Genomic DNA, 15,579 nt, shown 5'->3' on the forward strand with positions numbered 1-15,579 from the left:
ATTTAAGTATCACTTTGTTTTATTACACGCTGTATTTTACAGAAGTAAGAATTAGAGCCTATTGCCTAATACGATCTCTTCACTTAATTTGGATTCCGCTAAGTTTATTTGAGCATATTATAATAAACACCGCTAAACCCATTTGAATGAAGTTTAGTATGATGATTTTGATTTCGATACTTTCAGTCATTCATTCTTTCATTCATCCCTGATAATGGACAAGCATAATTATTATCGTGGGAAAGTGAAACTGTACGTTTACTTCGCGATAAACGAATTTGTACTCGTTAACTGTTCAAGGACATAACGAAGGGGAGAATAAAGTGATTTATTGGATGTGATGAGCTTATGTTATACGTAATCCCGTACCAGTAGAGCGTAGACACATTATGAGCTAGCACGTACGCGATGAAAGCATCGATAATTAATATAACCTCAACATTAGCTGAATATTATAATCTATATATTTTCAATTGTATTAGTAACACTAAAACTTGAAAACGGCTGAACGGATTGGGCTAATTTTAGTCTTAAAATATTCGTAGAAGTCTAGGGAAGGTTTTAAAGTGACACGAAGTTCACCGGGACAGCTAGTATTCAATAATTACTGAACCATCTTTATTCTATGAAAAACAACAAGGCCTTGACATCCGTCGTGGATTATTTACAGGAGTTCACGAGAACGTTAGGTTCTCACTAAAAGTCCAAACTATTAAGAAAAAAATTAAAAATCGGTTCACAAACGGAGGAGTAATCGTTGAACATACAAAAATAAAAAAAATCGGCCAAGTGCGAGTTGGACTCGCGCACGAAGAGTTCCGTACCGTTATAGAGCAAAAGTAGTCCAAAAAATGTGACTTTTGTATGGGAGCCCCCCTTAAATATTTATTTTAATTTTATTTTACCATCAAGACGTACAAATATAATTATTAAGGATTTTGTGAAAATTTCAAGTGCCCTAGCTATAGCCATTATTGATATCAAGTAAAAAATTGCAAAAAAATCTCGTTGTTGTTATAGCAGCAACAGCTGATACACACGTTCTGTGAAAATTTCAAAAGTCTAGCTATAGCCGTTCTTGAGATACAGCCTGGAGACAGACATCGAAGTATTAGTACCTAATAGGGTCACGTTTTTAACCTTTGGGTACGGAACCCTAAAAAAATCCACAGACGAACATATTATTATAACCTCCTCCTTTTTGGAAGTCGGTTAAAATACCGTTTAGAAGTTGTAGGCAAAGTAACTTGAGTTTTTCTATAGAATTAACGAACACGAGACGATTTTATTTCGTTTTCTCCACAACAAATATCTTCATCCACCATACTATGGAACAGGGGTCACCAAATGGCGGACCGCGGTTCGCATCCGGACCACCGACCTATTGTGTGCGGACCAAGCATGTTCGAAGATGAACTTCGTAAAAAAATAATTTCGGTCTCGACATACTGATAAACAGGTAGCAACAAAATTGACACTTTTTTCATTGATATTCATACAAATTTGTGATTTCCGTAATTACATAATATTCTGTTCAAAAAAATATTTTTTTAAATGTGTGGACCGCGAAGGTCATTTTATTTCTTAAAACGGACCGTGAGCGAAACTAATTGGTGACCCCTGCTATGGAGTATGGAGTGTGGCATACAAACGGAGAACGAAACAATGAACGCCGCAAACCCTTGTATCATACAATGTAGTCCGTTCGCAGTTGTTTTACCTGTCACAGGACCTTTATGGCAAAGACTTTAGGACCACTCATACAGACATTCCAAGCTGAAACGCCTAAACCTTGTAGTGTTTCGCACAAAGGTACAACTGTGCGTTTTACTAATTACGAATGAAATGGACTGTTTGACTCAGGTCTTGCAAAGCCCTACAAAATAGAATCCCAAAGGCCCCCGTAATCGGGGAGGCCGATCGTTACTCATGCCATATTCTGTGCTCGTGCACACACGGGAATGCATGCAAATGCACGAAAAGAGTTCGGTCAGTACGGCCTGCGATCAGTTTGACCGGGACGATCGGCCTCTCCGTATGGGGTAATTGTAAATGGTCAACAATAAGGAAAATTTCATATTTCTACATATTAGATACTAGCTGACCCGGCAAATGTTGTTTTGCCATATAAATTATTTCTAAACTGTACTCGGCGAAACATGGCGGTAGCGGTCATTGACTCCCTGTCAAAAACTTGCCGCCGAGTACAGTATAGTATCAATATAAAAAGCAGATAAAAACCTATTCTCAGGCCTAGCGAATGTACATACAAAATTTCATTAAAAACACTGTGACACACACACACTGTGAGAATTTTATATGTTAGACGAGCTTTTGCCCGCGGCTTCGCTCGTGTTAAGAAGTATTATTATACACAAACTTTCATCCCCTATTTGAACCCCTTGGGGTTGGAATTTATCAAAATCCTTTCTTAGCGGATGCCTACGTCATAACATCTACCTGCCAAATTTCAGCCCGATCCGTCCAGTGGTTTGGGCTGTGCGTTGATAGATCACTATGTCAATCAGTCAGTATATCTGAGAATCGGCCAACACTCATTTTTCATACCCGAAGGGCAATCATGTTACCTGATGGAAAACAACTACCGCCGCCCATGGAAACTCGCAACATAAGATTTGTTCTTTTTAAAGGTTTGCAGGTCGTATTCGTCCAAAAATACTGCTGGCGACAGTTTGTTCCAGAGTTTTGCTGTGCGTAGAAGACTGCCACTAATTAAGGGGATGCTTAATTAAAATTCAGCCTCACTTTAAATGCCAAAATAACGTTTTCCGGATCAGCTAGTTTGTAGTAAGTATGAAATCGCTAAAAATTTAACTGTAAAAGGTACAAGCTCATGTAACGAGGTTTGTCGTTAGTCGAAATTACAAAATACAAAGTTAGACGAACTCTTTTTCAGCGCATGAATATTCAACGAGGCATCATTAATACCGGCTCCCAAGTTAGATTATCTTCTAACGAACTTACTTTGGCTCCCCGCGATAGTTTTTAGACTCATGCTACACCGATCACTTTTATTTAGTGATTAATTGCGAGTTTGCGATAGAAGTGGCGAAGGAAGCGTCTTTATTGGCCATTTCTCATTTTAGGGTTCCGTACCCAAAGGGTAAAAACGGGACCCTATTACTAAGGCTACGTTGTCTGTCCGTCTGTCTCCAGACTGTCTGTCTCCAGGCTGTAACTCAATAACCGCTAGAGCTAGACTTCTGAAATTTTGTTGTTATAGACTGTTGCCGCTATAACAACAAATACTAAAAATAAAATAAAGTTAATATATAGGGGGGCTCCTATACAAGAAACGTGATTTAATTGGCCTTTTTGCTCCTAATCAATAATGGTAATAAAATCCTTGATTATATTTGTACTTTAATAATTAATATTAATATAAAGTAAATATTTAAGGGAGCCCCCCTTAAATATTTACTTTATTTTAATATACAAAAAACACAATTTTGTCTACTTTCGCTCTAAACCGGTACGGAACCCTTCGTGCGCGATTCCGACTCGCACTTGGATGATTATTTGAAGTGAACCTTCTGTAGGCGCGTTGAGAGTTAATTTTCAATGTCGCGTAATGAAAAAGGGGGTTGAAATCTACGAATAATAAAAACTAAGGAAGAGTAATTACTGTGTCAAAAAATTTGTTCCGCAAGCTACAAAAAGAGACCCGAAATCCGAATACATGCTTATCTACTTTATGCAAAAAGAGACCCGAATACATGTAAGAATTTTGTGTAAAATTTATAGAATATAGAAGTGATAATACAACGGCTTTATTTTGTAAACGTAGCTATTGTCATATTTTAGTGTGCGAAAAGCAAGCGAAAAGGAACCAAATTCAAAACAGTTGAACTTTGAAGTATGGGAGTTAAGTTTCCTTAGTTTTTATTATTCGTATGTTGAAGTAGTATCTTGCGTCACGATCCGACACGATTTTGAATTGTACTTACTCCGTACACACTAGGGTGGACAGTAACAGCGACTTTTTATAGGTATGCCGAAACGAATATCACGAAAAAAATTTTTCTCTCCACCCTAGTACACACGTGTTAAATAATTATTAAAGTAATAATATGATAAATACATTTATGTACTAAAAACCATATTTAAAACGTTAGCGGAAATAATTTAGAGTTAGAAATTTAAATGTAAATGTAAAGAATATTAATTTTGATTAGTCTAATTAATGTTAAATCTAAAGTGACATATTTCACTGAGCTGTTTCATTTTTCTACCAGGTTTTACAAATTGTTTTAAAATACTTCCGGTATAAAATATTTCCGCTAGCCTGATTAATGTTTTACTAAAGTTATTTATTGTTTTAATAATTTATTTACTATACATAAAATTAGATTATTATTATGAAATATTATTATATTTTACCGATATATTTAATAGTATTGTTAAAAATACTTCCGGAATAAAATATTTCCGGTAGAATACCGGAAATATTTTATTGATTCTGAAATTATTTAATATTAAGACTGTCAACTGTTAAGATCCGTTTGGATGGTATAAAAACGAGAGTCAATAGTGAAAAAGTTCAGTTTTTGTGTCGAGAGACAGGAGCCATCAGAGAAATAAGTTAAGTATTGTACTTTACTGTTATTTTCTATTAATTTAGATTAATTTAGATACTTGTTGCTATGTTTTAAGTTTATATTTGTCTATAAGCAAATAAGTAAACGGTTTATTTTAAAAGTTTGATTATTATATTATTATTTGTGTTAATTAAGAGTTGAAAATAATTTAAATAATAAAATAATAATTTGGGTCTTATGTCTTATGACTATTAATGAAATAAAAAAATGAATTTAGAAATTTTAATGGTTTTATTTTCCTATTATTTAGAAAAAAATAAAAAGGCAAACTTAACTATTTTTATATTTATAGCTTTAATTTTCTAATATCAGAAGTGGGATGGAATCAAAGTATTATTTTAGACGTTTTTTTTTTTTTTTTTTTTCCCCACCCTTTTATAGTTTTTTTTTTTTTTATGAAGCTTTCAATAGCTAATATCTATTTTATGTTTTCAGGATGGATGCTGAAACTGTTGCTAATCTCCTCAAAGCATTCCGCGATGTCGTGTCTGCCACACAGCAGAAAGATGATGATATTGCTCTGCCACTATTCGATCCTGAAACAAGCGACAGTGGTGCAAAGAGTTGGTGTGACAGCATCGAGATTCTTCGAGAAGATTTCAACTGGAGCAGCATCAAGACAGCAGCTAAAGCCGGTAAGGCCCTGAAGGGATCTGCCCGGACGTGGTTCGAGTCCTGGGAACCTACGGAAGGCAGGTCTTGGGAGAAATTTCGTACCGACATCATAGATGCTTTTCCAGAAAAGAAGAACCTATCTGAAAAACTCAGTAGAGCGGTTTTATATACTTCCGATTCGGCAGACTCTTATAGTGAATATAGTAGGGAAAAATTACGTATGCTCCGAAACACAAAAATTAATTTTACAGAATGTCAGTTGATCGAATTAGTTTGTGGTGGTATATCCGATGTAGATGTTAAAATGGCATCATTAAACAGTAATGTTACTACAACAGCTGCTCTTATATCTCTATTATCGGTTTATGTTAAAAGTAAAAAGAGACATTTGGAAAATGCAACAATTGGGTCTTCAGAGGCAAAGAAATCTAAGTTCAATAATGATCGCAAATGTCATTTATGTAAGCAACCAGGACATTTTCAGGCTCAATGTAAGCAAAAAACGAATAGTATTACAAATAATAATAAGCCTATTAGTGATTATCGTATGAAAATTTGTACCTTCTGTAAGAAAGTAGGACACACTGAAACTGTTTGCTATCATAAACAGAGAGCTGAATCTTCGTCTTCTGTAAACACTGAAGTTAAAAGAGATATTAATTTTTTAGAAAAAACGAACTAAACCTAACGAGGGTTTACATAAATAATACTCCCATTGATTGTCTCATAGACACGGGAGCTAATTGTAGTTTAATAAGGGAATCAATTGCAAGGAAATTGCAATGTCATTTTTCACCTACGTCTATTTACTTAAATGGGATAGGAAAAAATAGAATACATGTTTTTGCACAAATTACTGTAGCTGTTCAATTTGAATCTGTATGTTTAGAATTAGATATACATGTAGTAAGAGATAATGATTTTAAATATAATTTATTAATAGGTCGAAATGCAGTCCAGTATCCAGATATAGAAATCGTAACAAATTCTTTAGGCAGTAATTTGATAAGAAAGCCCGTTCCGACTAAAACAGAAGTTAATATTATAGGAGTTGAAAATGATTTTGAGCATTTAATTTTAAAAATTGATCATCTTAATTCTGAGACACAAAATAAAATAGCAGAAATATTCCGAAAATATCCTTCTGTCTTGGATGGAACTACACAAGTCACAACTGGCGAGCTTAAGCTACGCTTAATCAGAGATACTGTTGTTAATTATCGACCCTATCGATTGGCCCCGATAGAGAGGCAGAAGGTAAACGAAATAGTTCAAGATCTTTTAAAAGAAAACATTATTCGTGAGAGTGATTCGCCTTTTGCGAATCCAGTTATTTTGGTAAAAAAGAAAGATGGCAGTGATCGATTATGCATCGATTATCGAGCTTTAAACAAAATTTTAGAAAAAGATCGTTACCCTCTCCCTCTCATCGAGGACCAAATTGACAGACTAGGTCAAGCAAACTATTTTATTTCACTTGATATGAAAAATGGGTTTTATCAGATCCCAGTAGCGCCAGATTCGATTAAATATACAGCTTTTGTGACTCCCGATGGCCATTTTGAGTTTTTACGGATGCCATTTGGTATTAGTAACGGGCCTTCAGTATTTCAAAGGGCTATTACAAAAGCAGTGAAACATTTAAAATATCTTCTTGTTTATATTGATGACATACTAATTCCATTTTCATCTATAGAAGAGGGTTTGCGATATTTGGATGAAACTGTTGAGGCATTGAGTAATTCAGGATTTACCATTAATTTAAAAAAATGTAAATTTTTCGTGAATAGTATAGAATACTTAGGCAGAACTATATCCCGAGAAGGTATAAGACCTAGTGAGGCAAAAGCAAAGGCTTTAATTAATTCGCCTATCCCTTGTAATATCAGGGAAGTAAGGCAGTTTATGGGTCTCGCAAGTTATTTCAGAAAGTTTGTTCCAAATTTTGCATCACGAACGGCACCAATAACTAAATTAACAAAAAACAATCAAAAATGGGAATGGGGCACCGAACAGGCTTTAGCTAGAAATTACGTCATAAAACATTTATCATCTAAGCCATTATTAACTGTATTTGACCCAAAATTACCTACAGAACTTTATACTGACGCAAGTTCGTTAGGATACGGAGCTATTCTATCACAAATAAAAAATAATGTCCAAACTGTCGTTGCCTATTTCAGCAAAAGGACGTCTCCCGCTGAATCAAAGTATTGCTCTTATGAATTAGAAACTTTGGCGATATTTAATGCATTAAAACATTTCAGAGTATATCTCTTAGGCATTAAATTTAAAATTTTTACTGATTGTAATTCCATAAAGGCCACAATGAATAAAAAAGACCTTAGCCCCCGTGTAGCAAGATGGTGGACGTTTATGCAAGATTTTGATTTTCAAATTATTTATAAAAAGGGTCAATACATAAGACATGTGGATTTTCTCAGCCGCAATCCAGTAACAGATTCTAATATTGTTAACATAGAAACATCACCGCACGATTCCCCTGAACTGTCATATTCGACAAACCTTATAGAAGAGCCTCGGTCTTGGTTAGAAATTGCCCAGCAAAATGATCCTGAAACTCAAAATTTAATATCTAGAGTTGAAAGCGGTGAAATTGATGAAAATCAGTACTTTTTACGCAATAATTTATTATTTTATAAAGTACAACCTAATGATCCAAAATTGTATGTACCAAAAGGGTCTAGATACAATCTGCTAAAATTATTTCATGACGAAAACTGTCATGTGGGATATAATAAAGTAATTAATAAACTTCGTGAACATTTCTGGTTTCCCCGGATGTCAGCTTTTGTCACAAAATATTTAAAACATTGCCTGATATGTATAGAACGGAAAGGGCATGCTGGTCCTAAACAGGGATATTTACACCCGATTGATAAAACTCCAATACCCTTTCATACTATCCACTTAGACTGTACAGGTCCTTTTTTGCAAACAAGCGAAGGGTACAAATACATATTGCTTATAATTGATGGCTTTACCAAATTTTGTCTATTGAAACCTCTCAAAAGTCTTAATGCAAATGAATTAGTGCCTATTATAAGAGAAACGGTAACTTTATTTGGAACCCCATCTACAGTTATAACTGATAGAGGAACTAATTTTAGTTCTGGCCAAATCCGAAACTTATTTGGAGAGCTAGCAATTGAACATCATATGATAGCTACAGGGACACCAAGGGGTAATGGCCAGGTAGAAAGATACGTTTCCACAGTTATTGATATGCTAAGTACCTCTTGTAATGGCTCGTCAGATTGGCCGAACGGATTGTGGAAGGTCCAACAGTCAATCAATACCACAATTCAAAGTTCTACTGGATTTACACCCATACGTTTACTTATTGGTCGTAATGCTAATATTCCCCCAATCCAAGCCCAACTAAATGAGGTACGATTAGATTTACCCGAAAATATAGATGTTAGATCTGATCGCGAAATAGCTTACCAGCGTCTTTGTTTAGAAGCAAACAAATTTAAAACTAGATTCGATTCAGTGAGACGGGATACGAAGGTATTTGAAGTAGGTAATGTAGTATATGTAAGACAAGATCACAGACGACATGATAAGCTTTGTCCTAAGTATAGAGGTCCTTATGAAATAACTGCTCTTCTTCCAAATGATAGGTACGCCTTACGGGGAACAGGTAGATTAAGAGCGATAACTGTAGCTAAAGATAAATTAAGATTATGGCCGGGAGAATGGACTGATCATGATAATGTGTGAAATAATTGTAATAATTTTGTTTGATTATTTAAAAAAAAGTATTATAAAATATTTAGATAGTAAACTTGTAAGTTTGTAAGAACTTTGCAATATATATATATTTTTTTTTGTGTATGAGATAAGACACATAGATTGTAAATAAAGGAATGTTATATATGAACTATTTTGTTTTCTTTAAATCTCTTAAGCTTTATACAAATGTATTAATTGGAAATAAGGGTTAACATAATATTAGTGTTACACAATAATTATTGGTAACTGCTGAAAGTCAGTGCTCTGCTTTAGGCTCGTCTCATGTGCAGCAGGTGTGGAGCCAGGAAATTGAAGTTAGATCACTGACCGTTGCTATGTCCACTTAATGTGAGAAGTAGGATAGTAGCAATGTATGATGTACATATTATACTTAAGTTTTTGGTTGAATCTGAGTTGAGTTGAGGAAATTAAAGTTAGATCACTGACTGTTGCTATGTCCACTTAATGTGAAAAGTAGGATAGCAGCAATATATGATGTACATATTATACTTAAGTGATAAGTCTTTAGTTGAATCTGAGTTGAGTAAAAGTTATGAAATAAAAATGAATGTACTTCAGAGAACGAAGTACAAGTCAGTATGGCCGTGTTAAATAATTATTAAAGTAATAATATGATAAATACATTTATGTACTAAAAACCATATTTAAAACGTTAGCGGAAATAATTTAGAGTTAGAAATTTAAATGTAAATGTAAAGAATATTAATTTTGATTAGTCTAATTAATGTTAAATCTAAAGTGACATATTTCACTGAGCTGTTTCATTTTTCTACCAGGTTTTACAAATTGTTTTAAAATACTTCCGGTATAAAATATTTCCGCTAGCCTGATTAATGTTTTACTAAAGTTATTTATTGTTTTAATAATTTATTTACTATACATAAAATTAGATTATTATTATGAAATATTATTATATTTTACCGATATATTTAATAGTATTGTTAAAAATACTTCCGGAATAAAATATTTCCGGTAGAATACCGGAAATATTTTATTGATTCTGAAATTATTTAATATTAAGACTGTCAACTGTTAAGATCCGTTTGGATGGTATAAAAACGAGAGTCAATAGTGAAAAAGTTCAGTTTTTGTGTCGAGAGACAGGAGCCATCAGAGAAATAAGTTAAGTATTGTACTTTACTGTTATTTTCTATTAATTTAGATTAATTTAGATACTTGTTGCTATGTTTTAAGTTTATATTTGTCTATAAGCAAATAAGTAAACGGTTTATTTTAAAAGTTTGATTATTATATTATTATTTGTGTTAATTAAGAGTTGAAAATAATTTAAATAATAAAATAATAATTTGGGTCTTATGTCTTATGACTATTAATGAAATAAAAAAATGAATTTAGAAATTTTAATGGTTTTATTTTCCTATTATTTAGAAAAAAATAAAAAGGCAAACTTAACTATTTTTATATTTATAGCTTTAATTTTCTAATACACGCTTTTTTTTTAAGTGTATACTTTATGACTTATGTATCAGGGTCCAAAGCCAAGGTGCGGTCTTAAAGGTTCACGAAATTTTGGATTGTAAACATGCCTTCGCACCTATAGGCGGCTGGTAAGAAAAGCTAAAAATTTATTCAAATTTCGAATTTGATTTTAAAAACTTTTTCTTCCACTCTTCGTGACTACGCCTGTTATCAAGAGCTTGTCAAACTAAAATGTAAAACCGCTTTAAATCAGAGGGTAAATTTTATTACAACATAAATGGCGTTAGGATTGAATGCGTGACAAAAATAATTAAAATTTTTGAACTTCACGTGTTAATTAAAATGACTTCGTGCTTGGTGGCATCGTGTTATGTCGAGACCTAAACAGCGGGTGTTTATAAAATACGCCCCTCGTAAAAATATTGTTAAACCTGTAAAAATGTAAAATATTATATTTTTATTGCTTCAAATATAAGTTTTCGAATATTCCTAGAAAGTTTCAAATTTAAAAAAGGGTGAAAATAAGTAACTAAATTCTGTTGTTTAATTTTCACTATAAGTAATAATATTATTATGAAAAAAATGTTTTTAATTATTATTATTTATTACAATTAATATACATATAACACATGTTTTAATATTACGAAACATGCATAACCTAAAAAGAATACTGGTTCCATTATTATAAATTGCGATAATCAAGGCAAGATTAAAACGTTTTAAAACGTATTCAAAACATCGAAATAACTTTTCAATGGCTCATCCGTAATGTAAAAAGTTTTTCAATATGCTTCAGTACGTTTCGTATAAACTCGCTTTAACCTTCAAGCGATCGCGCGACGCCATCATTTTCGCTGATATTATCGATATTTCTGGTTGAATCCGTATCATTCTCTCAGTAGCTTGTCATAATTTATCTATCTACCAAATAAACAGCTTACACTTACTCTCCGCACCCCTTTTGCTGCATGGAGCTCAATTGTTTTGGTCGCGGCACCGGCGTCGAAAAGACGCCGCGGGCCTTTGGTATTATTTTACATGTAGTTTTCATATTATTGAGGCAAATTATATGATATATTTATAAAACTAAGTCTTTGATGACCGATATCATCAAGACGTGTTTTTGCTAGAGGAAGAAAAAATCGGAACTAGGATTAGAAAATTTTAGACCACTTTTTCTGCCCCTGTTCACACAAGTTAAGCTACCTTGAGTCACCGGTTTTTACTTGAACTTTACTAAAAATACATTTAATTTTCTGGATAAATTGATAACTCTTTAAGAGTAATTATTATATTTATGAAATAATAAATAATATTCAATGAAAAGCGTTTTATTTCTCCAATTTATCTTTTAGGTTACGCGCGACCATTGCCGTTACAAAAGAACGCGCGCCCGTTTGAAGGTTAATTCAACAAATGATTCCAATAGCTATTCTATTATCGCCTGGAAAGCCGGCATTAGGCAGTGAATCGTGTAATTATGACGTCGACGTTTCAACCAAATATTTTAGTAATAAACTGACCATAGTAGGGAGCGAAATGCATTTTGCTACAACATAATCATTGATTTGCAGAGCTCTACCTAAAGTTATTGGGGTGTTTCTGCAAAATGATCAAAATTTTAGTATTTTCTCAATGCGGTGTCTTTCTGTAAAAACCATTTTTTTACAGAAAGAGGCTACAGAGAGGAACAGAGAGGATGATCCATCCTCCTTTCCCCTCCGGCGGCGTAGGGCGGGAATGCGGAGGCGTCGGTATGCGAACCTCTAAACTTCTGTCTAATCGGGGTTCCGGGTGAGGATAGGAATCTCCCCGGCTTAGCTAGTCCAGTTGTCGAGGGTGCTTGAAATTGCCGAAGCGTTGCCTTGCTGTGGTAGAAGTCCTATCCCTTTGGAGGAAGACCGGCCGGTCGTGGAGAGTGTGTTTGATAGACCCACGACATCTCTCCGTATATCGCTGATGGCAATTCGCAGGTAGTTTAAGTGGTATTTTCTCAAATTTTTAAAACTATCGACGCTACATCTGAATGAAAGCTCACATCGTAAAATTGTACTGTTAAATACATGAAATAATATTTAAAAGACTTTTAAAATAATATATATTCTCCGCAACACTTAAGTACGTATGAAAACAAAATTATGACTACAAGTTTTCTCACTTTGAATTTAATATAAAATAATCGTTTAACATATTATTCTGTAGATTATTTACATTCTACAAGGCTTTTAAGAAAACACTTAATGTAGCTACGCCCCTGCATTAAGGCACCCAGCTATTGTGGGTGAGCTTGCGGGTAATTGTGTGCCTGAGAGACGTGCGAAGAATAATAGGTGTGAAGGAAAAATTCTGCTGAGAAAGTCTTGTGCAATGTAATCTATATATCTACAAAGTGATATTAAAATACTGAGATGAAGTGAATAAAGGATCTCCATACTACGTGCTCACTTTATTATTATTCAGCCTTTACTAGCCTAGGCGAATATAATAATAAGCCGCGACCCTTTATAACGTAGGTTGTAACACTTAATAGCTTTATAAATCAAAATCTATTTGTAAATAAAAAGGGGTTGTACTAAAAAGCAGAGAAGAAAGCAGACCTTTTCATCGCGCGCTAGAAGAAGAGGATATTGCTTCCTCATTTAGGTCGCGCCGGTGGCCACTCTCCATCTTTCTTATATGGATTTTCTATCAGGTCATGTGTCCTAACGTAACTTACATTTTTACACATCCCAAAAAGTGCAGAACACCGCTTAAGCCCGGGCGCGCACTAGCGGTCAGGCTACAGCAGCCAGGTCGCGGTGGCCATCGAAAGTATGGTGTGGCCGCTGGCCGCCGTGCGGCCAGGTGCGTGTGGTCTATGGCGGTTTCATACTAAGGAATCTATCTCGATGGCCGCCGCGGCCTGGCCGCTGCGGCTTGGCTGCTAGTGCGCGCCCGGGCAAAGGTGTTTTCACTTAAAAAATGAACATTCAGACTTCCATGAGGTATAATCTTAACTAAGTAATGCTTACAAAATTTTACTTTACAGTAGGATAACTTAGCTAACTATCAAAATGACCAATTTGCCGCTTAGGACATTTTCAGACGGGGATAAGCTACTTTGAATGTAGAGATAAAGGGTACCACGTAAATAAACGTGTCAGTTTCCTGCGCCGAGCGCTACAGAATTTATACCTGGAAATACGAAGAAAATTTGTTTCGCAGATTGCTGTTCCGGATACTTCAAAACTATTGTCAAAAAATATCAGATGTTTTTTCTACGGATGTTGGATAGGTTCGTCTTTTGCATACTTAGCCACTTTTTAAAAATAGAAAAGTACTTATAGTTGTTAAAGTACTTTAGAGTTAAATAGATATTATTGTAACATAATAACGGGCTATGAACGCAAAAAATATTAGTGTAAAAGAGAAATAAATTGACTATCTCCAGATCTGAATCGGAGAAATCAAAATAATTAGGTAAATATAATACATATATTTTTTTAAATTAATCTCCTAAGCTCTAGAAATTTAGGACATAATGTTTCTCAAGTTTGTAACATATAATTTTTTTTTTAAATACTTTCAAATTTTAAAAACACTACTCTTCGCAAAAATTCAGAACGACACCAAAGGAAATTAAAGATGTCCTCCGACCACAGACTCGACCTAAAATTGATACGGTCGTTAAACGTTAACCAAACAGGCAACAAAGGTTAACCCACTCTGTCGTGTAAAACTATTCCCAAACCTTTAGTTCGAGGGCCTTTTAATTAAAGGACAGCGACAAATTTATTTTTCAATTTGCTAATTTTCAAAGTCTCAAAACTGTTACGTTCGTAGAGAAAAGGGTTTTGAAAAGCTATTTGAAGCGTTTTCTTGAACTAATATAATAATAATTATTACGTTGGGTATGTTTGATATCCATGATTGTGAAACTGTTTATAGGATCCACAATGAACGTCGATCTTGGCCAATCATAGACGTTAATCAGGGCGAGTGAAGCGAGCCCTAGTATATCGCATTGTTCCCACAATCTTTACATTTTATGGTACACTTTATGGAAAAACTATCACGCCTATTGATTTGTGCTTTAACATAGTAATTTATATTTATACTAGCTGTCCCGGCAAACGTCTCTTTGCCATATTATATACTTAAAGTATTTCACCCGTATTATTTTATTGAAGTGACTAAATAAGTATGTCACCATGGCGACGTCCATCGCTATCCCGTCGCACAAACAATGGTCGCCGTCAGACTCGAGTTGTAATAATTTACTATTATTTATTCAGCTGTAGTGTAACTAGTATAACTTACTAACTACTTACCTAAGTGTGCATATAAAATAAATTACTTAGTTGTACATATAGCTAAATAAATATTAAATATTAATAACAGCTGATAAAATATGTATTTACATTGTTAAAATCATTTAAATAAACAAATTACATAAGCTAATTAAAAATATAAATTTAAAAATCTATATGTAATCTTTAAATATACATAAGTTATATTTTAAGATTACATTGTTCTAAAATTATCTAAAACATCTAAAACCTTACAACTAAATAATAATTTAAATAAAACATTTCATTTTTAAATTTTGTTAGACGTGCGACGGACAATCACATTTTGTTATATACAGGGTGTAACAAAAATAAGTGATAATACTGGTGTGTACGTGTTCCTTGTAGATAGTTCACTGTGAAAGTAGCAGCGCTGAAAGACGAAAAATTTTTTTCACTTTTGTATAGGCAAGGACCCGAGCGTCACGAGTTTCCCCATACAAAAGTGAAAAAATTTTTTGGTCGCGGGGGACGGGGACCGGCCGCCGGCCGGTCAGAAAATATTATCTTGACGCGGAACGCATATCGCTTGATGCGCGCCCGACGCCTTACGCTCTCGAACTCTCACAAAGCTCGGCTTTTAGCTAATATACTCTACCTATACGTTTGTATTAACTAATCGCTTGTATTAATATCCCGTCATGGGCCAAAATAGAGAGGTAGCATGAGAAGGAGAGTTAAAGTTATTCTAGTGAGGGTAGTTTAAAAATATTTAGCATATTACACGATAAGAATTTCGTTGGCAATTTACATAATTTTGTACCCCTTATCGCATAACTACTAATCTACTACAAGTG

This window comes from Aricia agestis, chromosome 15 (genome assembly GCF_905147365.1).
Source record: "Aricia agestis chromosome 15, ilAriAges1.1, whole genome shotgun sequence".
Taxonomy (NCBI): domain Eukaryota; kingdom Metazoa; phylum Arthropoda; class Insecta; order Lepidoptera; family Lycaenidae; genus Aricia; species Aricia agestis.